General features: G+C 40.1%; 1 pseudogene; it reads right to left on the reverse strand.

The window, feature by feature from the left end:
* Positions 1-10651: 10651 nt before the first annotated feature.
* Positions 10652-10972, reverse strand: LOC147913217 (large ribosomal subunit protein bL36m-like; annotated as a pseudogene).
* Positions 10973-11606: the final 634 nt, after the last annotated feature.

An 11606-nucleotide genomic window follows, 5' to 3' on the forward strand; every position in this document is an offset into this window, starting at 1 on the left:
TGGGGTAATAATATCCATGGGGTGATATTTTCCTCTTATCATTTTATATGTTTTAATCTTATCTTACTAACTACATTTCAAACTCCTTAAGGGAAGAGATGTTTCCGCTGATATTTTTTCCTGTGTCCTGAAAGTAGGCTAATTTAGTCATTTAAAAACCTGATCTGAAATCAGAAAAATCTGGAACTCAATTCTAGATCTTGAGTAAGTTACTTTCATTTTTGGGCCTCAATTTCCTTATCTCTAAAATAATTCACTTACCTCCTAGACCTGTATGAATATAAACTGTTATGATATATATAAAGTGGTAAGAACACAGCATGTAGGAACTATTAGATACTTGGTGGTTGTTAATACTCTGCTGTCCTAGAGCAGTGACAAAGAACTAAACAGTTGGCAAATATTCAACGAAATTTCAATAGATATTTTTAATCAGTAATTCATGAACTTTTTACAATGGAAATAACTTTAAGTATCAGCCACTGTAGGTAACTATGGAGCCATGCAAGCCAGCTTCTAGTGCAAACTCTGCCACTGACAGGGACAAATTTTGGGAAGGAACTCAGCTTGTTGTGTCTGCAAGTTCAGTGTCCTTCCACTTCCCCAGAGGTTCTAGTGCTGGGAAGGGAGAGTTTCTCCTTAATATGAAGATATGCTTGGGAAGAGCTTCTTAGAGGCCCACCTCCACCATCACGTCGCTTGACCTCTAAGACTCAGTTTCCTCATCTGTAAAAAACAGATCAAAAGAGCTAACTCACAGTCTCATTTTGAGAAAAAAGGAAATGGAAAAATTAACGCAATCACATTTTGCCAATTTAGATATATCAGATAACATATTTTCTAAATTTTGAAATATATTCTTTTTTTTTCATTTTTTTAAACATTTCTGAAATTGGGTTACAATTGATGTGTACATTAATGTCGTGCTTCTCTCCTTTTCCAAAGGAGCTCTCATGAAGTCAGCAGAGTGTCTGGTGACTGGAAATGTCTTCAAATCTAAGGAAAGTGGTATTATTATCCATCTTACCATAATTGAATAGACCCTCCTAAGAAACAGTACTGCTTTACCCTGGATCAGCTATTCTGGGATCAGGCAGTTCCTAATAAGTGAAAAAAGTAGGAAAGACCTTGATATATTTTTTTCTTTTCTTCTGCAGTGAAGTATTTTGACTTGTCAAGGAATATTCCTCAGCTCAGAGGTGGGGAAAATGGCAAACACATGGATATTTCCCAAACACGTTTTCCTTAGATGCATTTTGGCATTTGGGAAAAGTTGATGAGAAATGGCTTGCTGTTGTGTATCAGGACCCATCAACTCTGAGATTGAAAACCTCTCCAGCAGCATTTCTTGGCTACCAGATGTTACACAGCTGCATTGCAAATTGTTGTCAGAGCTCAAAAGAGAAGAAAAGAGAGGAGTGTTGAAGCCATGAAGGCATATGACACAGTAAACGGTGCATTTAATTTCAACTTAATGTGAGAGATAGCATGCATTAGATAAATATCATCTGATCATTAAAAACATATTTATGGAAGTTTAGCAACTTTGTCAGGGATGTGTGACTAATAATATAGAGTTGTGAGGCCTCAAAAACATATTTGTCTTAATTGACTGGTGTTTAGTTTGGATTATTGACTGTTAAATCAAAATAAAAGTTTTCACTTGAGATTTTGCATTTCATTTGTGACAGATTTGTCTTCATCCAGATACTCATATTGGATACCCAGTTTGCCCATAAAAAAAAGCCCACTCTAATAGAATCATAGAATTTCCATGTTGGGAGAGTTCTTAGAAGTCCAATCTCCTTCCAACTCTTTTTGGTGCAAGTGGTATCATCTGTTTTGAATTGCAGCTATATTTTCTGAATAAATGTGGTATTACTTCATTAGGGAAAATTTTGAAAAGGAAACAGAGAAAAATGTCAGCCATATTCCCTTAATCCTAACAATCCCTTCTCTTGCATTTTCTGTATATCTGTGTGTGTTTTGTACACAACGATCATTGTGGCATACATGTAAACTATTTTTAATCCTTCGTCTTCATTCTTAGTACATAGTTTTCATGACCACAGTGTTTAATCACATAATACTGTTCTACAGAATGGCTGTGCCATAATGTACTGAACTATTTTCCAGTGTTGAAACATTTAGGTTGTATCTAGTGGATCCAGATTGCCTGAGTTTGAATTCTGCCTCTAGTCACTTAACAACTGTGTCTCTTTGGTAAGTGAGTTACTTAGTATTTCTTTATCTCAGCTTCCTCATTTGTAAAATGGGGATAATACTAGTATTAACTCATAGAAAAGTTGTGAGAGTTAAATGAATTAATCCATGTTAAGCATTTAAAACTGGAACACAATGAGCACTCTGTAAGTGTTAGTTATTATGTTGATAAATAAGTCAACTATGAATACTCTGGTGCATGTTCTTTCCCAAAATGTTGAAACATGTTCTTAAGAGGGATTCCCAAGCCATTTTCATTAAAATCTCATACAGATGGTGCCCCAGACCCTTTTTGAACATTTCCAAAGTCAAATAATCTATTACCTCTTTATACAGATTGTTTCACTTTGGGATGACTTTAATTATTGGGAGTTTCTTCTTAACGTTTAATCTAGATGGGCCTCCTAGTGAATCCTATACCATGATTAGATGCTTTTCCTGTCATAATGCAAATTATTTTAATACATTGAATCTTGAAGCATGTTCCTTGGGACACTAGTCACCCCCAAATCCAAACCATCCAAGTTGTATTGAGTCCACCTCCAAAATGCCTCTTGAAATCATCTACTTATCTCTATTTTCATCACCACCACCCTAGGCTAAGCCACCATCACCTCCAGCCCTGGTTACAACAATAGCCTCTTATAGCTCCCAAAACTCTTGTAACTACCTGTGTGATAGGAGTGTCTTTTGTTCTAATGAGGTAACTCTGGGTAGGCTCCTGGATGGCTCCTGGGTGAGGTCTGGTCACCAGAAAGACCAAGCCATGATTAAAAGCTTGGAATTTTCACCTGCACCTCCATCTTCCAGAGAGTGGAGAGGGGCTAGAAATAGGAGTTAATAATTGATCATGCCTAAGTGAGGAAGCCTCCATAAAATCTCAATGGTACAGGGTTTAAGAAGCTTCCAGGTTGGCGAACTCATCTACACCAAGAGGTCGAAGTACCCTAACTCCATCGGGATAGAAGTTCCTGGGCTCAGGACCCTCCCAGACCTCACCCTATGTATCTCTTCATCTGGCTATTTTTTTAATCTTTAATAAACTGGTAAATGTAAGTAAGTGTTTCCCTGAGTTCTGTGAGCTGCTCTAGGAAATTAATCAAACCTGAGAAGGGGGTCATGGGAACTTCTGATTTGTAGCCAAATTGGACAGAAGTACTACTTACGATTGGCATCTGAAGTAGGGTGGGAGCAGTCTTGTAGGACTGAGCCCTTAACCTGTGGACCTGACACTATCTCCAGGCAGATAGTGTTGGAATTGAGTTAAATTGCAGGACACCCACCTGGTGTCATGGAGAATTGCTCGGTAGTGTGGGGAAAAACTCCCACACATTCAGTGACCAGAAGTTTCAGAAGTATTCTCTGCAAAGGTAAAGGAGACTTACAGGGAAGGAATACAGTAGGGAAGAACTGGATTTTCCCTACTCAGGAGGTGGAAATTTGAGGTTTTTCCATTTGCAGAAAGCTTCTATTTAGAGAACCTTCCATATAAAATACGCCTATCTCTTTACTGTATCAGAGTACCTTGCTAATTTTCCCTCAAAGCACTAGTTAACAGTTTATAATCATATCTTTGTGTGTTTATTTCTACAATTCCTCAGTGAAGCAATGATTTACCAGCTCCAATGCATTTCTAAACTGACCCTGTTAGTCATACCTGAAAGCAAGTTCAAACCAACAATGGTCATAGATAACTGACCATAATCTCTTCTATGTTCCTAGAGCTGGAATGATATAATCACAGTATTGTTTATTGAGCACTGACTATGTTCCAGACCCTGTTCTAAGCATTTATGTGTACACTTTTATTACCTAAGAGGTAAGCACTAATACTGCCCCATTCTACAACTAGAAGGGACAGTAACGTGCCCGAGTCGCATAGCAGGTAAGTGGCAGAGCCAGGATTTGAACCCAGGTTACCTCTAGTGATCATGTTCCTACCACCACCCAAGAAAAATATACCTTTGAGGACCTTAGCTTCAAGATAGGAAGGAGAAACTCACAAAGCACATGAAGTAATCTACATTTTGCACAAATCCACGAAGACAAATTATTCAGTAATGCAATTAGAGACTAGGATACTGAAAGGGATGTTAAACGAAACTTTCCAAGGTAAAGCATTACACAATTCAAAGCAATATTATTATTTCCCAAAAAAGAAAAAGCATGCCAGAAAAAGAAGCACACAATGCTGAATAGTTTATGAATGACCTCATGGAAGGATTGACTACAGTAATTATATGTATAGTTAATTGTATATAATGTGTGTGTTTATGTGTGTATGTACATATCGTCAAGCCCATATATCTATATACGTACACATATATCACATATATCCATACCTAACATATATACATATATACATATATATATACATATGTTAAAAGAGAAACTACTAAAAAGAGGAAAAGAGGTAAATATATATATATTTGGTACTTTCCCTCTTTGAAATAGCTCTTTTTTCTATTTATAAAAATATTACATATTTATTGTTTAATTGATCAAAATGTTTCAAATCTTTGATCCTCGCATTCTGTCAGTCTCTAAGGGAGAACTATCATTGTCTTAGGATAAGAAATCTGAGGCTCAGAGAGGTGAAGGAGCTTGCCTGAAGTAAGTTAAATGTGAGAATCAGGACTAGACTATGAAGATACAGAGGCAGAGAGAAATAGAGTGAACTTCAGAACCAGAGAAATCTAGGTGTAAATCCCACATACATCAAACTGTAGGACCTCTTTAACCCTTCTGACTAGTTTCTTCATCTGTACAACTGATTTTTAATGCCTATTTTGCAGGACTCTTGTAAGATTGAATCAGATAATGTCTGTCAGGCACCTAATCCTGAATCTAGCATACTTCTGCTGCTCAAAGGTTTTTTTTTTTCCTCCCCACCCTCCTGGCCCCTTTCCCCTTTTCTTCTGGCTTCTCTTTCTAAAACAGCTTAACCGAGATGATGTAATGCTTCAACTGCCTGACCCAGCCCTGCTGTGGGATCATGGCCATGGCCTTGCTTGATAAAAGCACTACATAAATACGCCTTCTGGAAATGCTGACATGACCTCAGTTACCATCAGGTGACGCCTTGTGAGGAGAAAAGATGAATGTCTTAGTCTCAGCTTATAACTCTAAAGAGAACTAGACATAGACACAGCTTCTTATCCTGGGCATCTTTGAACTCGCGAGTGTTAGTTAAACCCAAGGCCCACTGCATCACCTCTGTAGATAAAATCTCTCAGTAGATGGATGTGCCCTTAAGTTCATCCACAGTTCCTTCCTTCTCACCCCTCTTTATCTGCTGGACATATTTGGAGAAGTATAGAAAGAACAGGATTTGGAGTAAAGGAACTCAAGTTCAAGCTTTGTAACTTGCTGGCTCAGTGACCAAAGACAAATCATCTTCTTTCTCTAGACCTCAGTTTACTCAGAGAGGGAGAAAGATTGCCTGTGTCATGGGTTTAAGTTAGGATCAGACTCAAAGCTTCTTCTGGAAGAGATGGTGGGTGTGGTGTTCTCTTCATGTGGTTTTATCAGGAGGCTATCCAAGTTGAGTTTACCCTGTGCACGCCCAGGTCCTTGGGCATCTCTGGACAGGAATTTGGGACTACTGTGCCCCAGATCTCTGACCCTCATAGCATCCCAAGACCCTTTGAGAGAGGGTCTGCAGGGCCTCTGACTTTGGATTCTACCTGCCTGGGTAGGCTTGGATACAGTAACACAGAAAAGGCCTCTGTAAACCACGCTGTTTGGCTGCAGCTTTCTCAGCCTGGGGAAGGAATCATGTACAGACATGGGGGAAGCCTTAATCAAGACTCCTGAAGGTCTAAGGTGCCACCTGGCAGAATGCATCCTGTCTTGAGCATGCTGGCAGTAATAAGCCAGGAGCAAAGTACTAGACTCAGCCAATGCCGTTCATCTTGGATGAGGACCAGGGTGGGATGAAGCTGAGAGGCAGGATGGCACAACAGTTGGGAGCATTGGTCTGATGGGGTTTGAATCTTGACTCTCACACTTCTTAGCTTTGTGAACTTGGGCAAGTTTTTCCACCTCTTTGATACTCAATTTCCTTTCTGTAAAATGGGACTGAAAATTCACCTACCTCTTAAGTTTATTAAGATCATGCATTAATACATATCAACCTTCAGAACAATATTTGCATCTAGGTAACTCGCAATGAATATTGTCTCATAACAAAGAGTTACCACCTATTGGATGGGCCCTGAGTACCAAATTCCCGGCTAAGCCGTTTACCCATGTTGTCCCCTTTACTTCTCATAACAGCTCCATGAAGTTGACTATCATCAAGCCCATTTTACAGATGAAGAAGTGGAGGATAAGATAAGAAGGTTTGCATCACCTGCCCAAGGTCATGTAAGCCCACTTGACCTAGGTCTGATTCCAAAACTTTGGCTCTGAACCGCTCTGCCACATGTAGTGGGAACTTATATTTTAATCTATAAAATGGTGACAGTAAACATCTATTGATATTTTATGTTCTTTAAATATATTCATTTATTTAATCTTCTTGACAACTTTTTGAGGTAGGTGGCATTGTCATCCCCATTTTTCGCATGCAGAAACTGAGAGGATTAGAAAAAAACTAATCTTGAAGGTCTCTTTTTGATCTATAATTTATTTAATTAAGTTCAATGTTTTCCAAGTGTGTTCAGTGGAGTACTAATTTTACAAGTTTCTCTGTAAAATAAAGGCTTCTAAGGCAAACACATTCTGCAAATTCTGCCCAGGAAAGGCCCCTCTTGGAGATTCATAACATGCACATTTGCATATCAAAGGGATGGAGGAGCCCTCTAGGGAGGAAACCTGTTAAACTTTGTTTAACCCAGTGTTTCCCAAATGGATTTAACCAGAGAGACCTGCCACCCCCTTGCCGCCTGCCTCACACACCTGCACATCTGTCAACATTCTGCAAAGCCTTTTGGCAAAGTTCATTCTAATTCAACTCCACCCAGGTTCATTGAAGATCAGGTGTACACCCATCCTTATCATTCCTGGCCTTTAAAGGTATGCAGAAGTTCTTCTTTTCTGCAAGTTCATAATCTTCTTGATAGGAAAGAAATAATGCATGATAAATATTTAGAGAATAATCCAAATATTAATTTAGATGTTTGATGCAAAGATGCCAGAGAGACAGGAATGTGGTGGAGGAGAACAGAGCAACCTGGATGGAGGAAGGATTTAGGCTGAACCGCACAGAATGAGAACCTTAACATGATCTGCAAAAGCAAAGCAACTGGGCTCTTGAGAAACCTCCCATTATCAAACACTAACTTAACAGTGGTGGGGACAGCCCATTTCTAGGACTAGATTGTTTCAGGCTCACAATAGCAGAGTTATTTTTCTTGCAAGAATTTCAATAACATGGGTTGCTTATTATTATTAGGATTGTAGTTATCATCATTAAATTAGATGATTGTATGGTTATAAAATCTAAACCTCTCTGAGCAAATCCTGTGTTTGATTTCATCCACCTTTTTCTAGCACCACCTCAAGCTCCTTGACTCCTGTGGTCTTCTTACCCATTCTCATCACTTTTATCACCCACTCTTTTGATAAACAAAACAAACTCTATAACAAAGGAGCTATGTGAATCACACAATCACCAACAATTTTCTCTTTTCTTTTCAATATTCTTATCCCTCTTCCCTATTGCTTCTGAACTGCCATCACTTTAGAACCAATGGCCGTTTCATGGAAATCATGTTTCCTAATTAATCCCGAATAGATTTAATTTTCTTTTTGAAGACTCTGTAGGATACATGACTATACTATTTGGTCAGGTGATCTGGAGAAGGATGGGTACACCAACCAGGGGCACCAGTAGAATCAAATGCTAGGGGGTGGGAAATAAGCACATGTCCAGAAGACTTGAGAAGAAATGCCAGACTGAAGTTTGGGATGTGTATTGCCCCATGCTGGGATCCCCACTTAGCTTTGATGAGCTGCTGAGTTCATAGCAACATCTCAATGCCTTTCACTGCTTCCCTGTCGTTGCCCCCGTCTCTGTCAAGTGGTCCCAATGCAGTTGCTTTCTCTCAACATATGTTCATCCCTCTGACTTTTCCAAGGGTGCCAGTGTCAGAATAAAGCTCCACGATGGAGTTCCTGTGACATCCTGTCTCATCTTTTCCTTGTTAGGTTTACTAACTCAAGTATTCTTTGGGATTATATGGCCAAAACTTTGGATCAAGTTACATGGCTTAGAAGTCAAAAGTTTTCATTTATTCAAGAATTTTTGAGTGTCTAAAATACAGCATGTTTAATATATATCAGTTATTGAGTGCCTGATATGGACTCTGCTGGATGCGAGAGATATAAGTGAGGTTTTCTGCCTTAAAGAATCAACAATTAGATAGGAAGTTATCCTATGTTTCTGACATAATTTGATACATATGATAACAGAAGTGCATACAATATGAAATAGGAAGATAGTGTGGGAGATCAAGATTTGGCCACCCTGAAATATCTCTCTTTACCTTGATAGTTTTCTCTGACAGACATTTGACCTCCCCCACTAATTGCCTAAAGAATTTGACGTAGTAACTCCTTCCTGGAACAGATCTTCCATCTGATGGCTGTAATATAATGCAAAATAGATGTGACAATAGGAAAGCCAGCAACAAGCCCATCTTATCGGAAGTTCTGTTTCTCTGGCCACATTCTCTGGATGGCCCCAGGAGGAGTTGCCAGACAAACATTTACATTTATAAGGGAAATCTCCATTTGTAAAGGTATTTCTCTCTCTGTATTGGGAAGAGGGGGGATGACCTCATTTCTAGAAACTTATCAATGTGGAAAGTGAGGCCTTAAATCTGCATGATAACCTTACCCTTGTTTACAGTGCTTTGGTGGTAATCTCCTGTAACTGACACCCCCCACCCCCAAATCCTCCTTTGTTTTTAGCTGAACATGGTATTTAGGATGAAAATTTCTGCTATTGTGTTGAGAAACGCAGTGTCCCTGGTTTCTCCCATGTATACATGTTATTACACTTGGTTTTATTTTCTCCTGCTAACCTGTCTTGTTAATTATTTGGCCAGCCATAAGAACCTTAAGCGAAAGGGCAGAGGGGAATTCTCCCTCTTCCCCCACCATAACAAAGAAGGATTCTATCAGAGTGGATATCGAAATTTATGCAAGAGGTCACATTCAGTTGGGCGAAGAAGGTGAAAAGGGAGAGTGAGTGTCAAAAAGACATACAAGGAATGTCCAAAGCACATCCTTGTGTGGCGGATAGAAAGTGGAGTATGGTAATTAAAACACAGGCCCTGCAGCTAACTGCCTGGGTTCAAAACCCTCCTCTGCTATTTACCAACTGTGTAATCTGTAACTGGGATGATCAAACTCATGGTTCTTGGGAGCCTCAGTTTTCCCACCTGTAAAATTGAGTTAGCAATAATATCAACCTCATAGTGTTGCTGTAGAAAATAAAAATGGGTAAATGCACATAGAAGACTTAGAACAGCGCCCGGCACTTAACACGTTTTGAATAAATGTTAGTCATTATCATTAAATTTAAGAATTTAATAGCTCTGACTATTGCCAGTCACATTTCTAGGGGTTGGGGATATTGCAATGAATAACACATAAAAGGCCACTGATCTGTTGGAGTATATATACTATTGGGCAAAGATAGAAAATAAAGAAAACAAAGATAATTTCAAATGATGTTGAGTACTATGAAGAAAAACAGGGTGCTGTGAAGGAGTGACTGTTTGGTTCACCAGGGAAGGTGTCCCTCAAGAGGTGACATTTGGGCTAAGATCCGACTATTGAGAAAGACCAACCATTTGAAGATCTGGATATAGAGGTTTCTAGGAAGAGAGACAGCAAGGGCAAAGTCCTTAGATGAGAACAGTCTTTCCAGGTAGAAGAATGGAGGCCAGGGTGGTTGAGGGGGAATGGAGGGAGGTGGGGAAGATGTGGTAAGAGATGAGACTGAAGAAGTAGAGAAGAAGCCATGAGGTGGGACCTGTAGCATACGTAAGGAATTTGGCATTTATTCCACATCACAAAGCCAGCTGGTTGCAGGGCTGAATGAGAAACAGGACTGGCATGAGCCAAAGATGTAGCCGTTTCTGAGCATTAAAATTCACTAGACTTAAGGAATGAATACATTTTCCTCATTACTTGTTGGGCTACTTGGAACCAGAGGGCATTCTCTCTTCTGCTTTCCAAAGTGGGCCCCTTCCATTAATTAAAGTGAGAATATTAGTAACCATTGCCGTCAGTTCAGCCCTGATTTTATACCCTAAACAGGGAAGAAAAAAAGGAAATTTTAGGGATTTTTTTGGTTTTGTTTTAGTTTTTTTAGACAACAAAATGTTTACATTTTATTTTTTCTTTTGATAAGGTAATGTTATTTCTCAAGGAAATGATACAATTTTTGCACATTATTTCACAGCCAAAGGAACTACATCTGTCTCTGCTTGTGCTTTCGGTTTGTTTTGCAGTGGATAAATCACTACCCACACCTCTTCACCTGGTAACAGTCCTTGCCGACCTCTTGGTGACGCCCTTGGTCTTGAACCTCAGAGCAAGCTGTAGGCACTGCAGGAGGTGACTGGAGAGAGGTGAGGCCACCACTGCTCTGGGCTTTGCACCGACTGGAACTGCAGCACAAGGGGTCCCAGCAGGAGTGTGGAGAGTGTGTGGGGTTTGGTTGTGCAACAACTCGATGTAGGAGGGGGCTCATGGCAGAAACCACCAATTTCCTTATAAAGACAGCGGCCATGTTGTGGCTGAATCTATGGGGGAAAGAAAAAAAGGTTGTTATAGCTTCTTCTGTCCTTCTGTCCACTATTTAAAACTTTGTTTTCCCTACTTCTCTATGGCTTAGGGACACAAGGCTGTGCTGTCAGGGGCTCTCCCACTTACCAGCTGCAGGAGTCAACCTCCTGAAGTCCAAAACTGTAATAATCAGTCCATTCTGCCAGGAAGACAAGAGCACTGGGTAAAGCACTTTGCAATAAACACCCTTTGTGAAAGCATAAATGAATACGTAAAGCGCCAGACTTGCCTGTAGAGGACCTTAAGCATAGGCCACATCCCTCACTTTGAAATAATTAAGCTAGGTTGAGGGGGTTAGCTGACTTGCCCCTGCCCTGTCAAGAGAAGGTGGCAATTAAGCCCAGTCTGCCCAGCCCCAGGCTCCTGGTCAGGCTATTTAGGGGCCTAACAAAGCCTGTGTCCATATTAACACCACGACGTTTGGGAGGGGCGTCAATATCCTCATAGAAGTGAAGTCACCACATCACCCAGAAGCACAAGGACCCCGATTCTCCGTGAATTCTGACTCCTCTCAGGCTTAATGAATGGACAGAAGGTGGCAGAGCTGACCTGGTCTTCGGCGGCAGAAAGCACAGGGT

The sequence above is a fragment of the Ceratotherium simum genome, chromosome 29 (assembly GCF_057802395.1).
Source record: "Ceratotherium simum simum isolate JZ-2026a chromosome 29, ASM5780239v1, whole genome shotgun sequence".
NCBI lineage: Eukaryota > Metazoa > Chordata > Mammalia > Perissodactyla > Rhinocerotidae > Ceratotherium > Ceratotherium simum.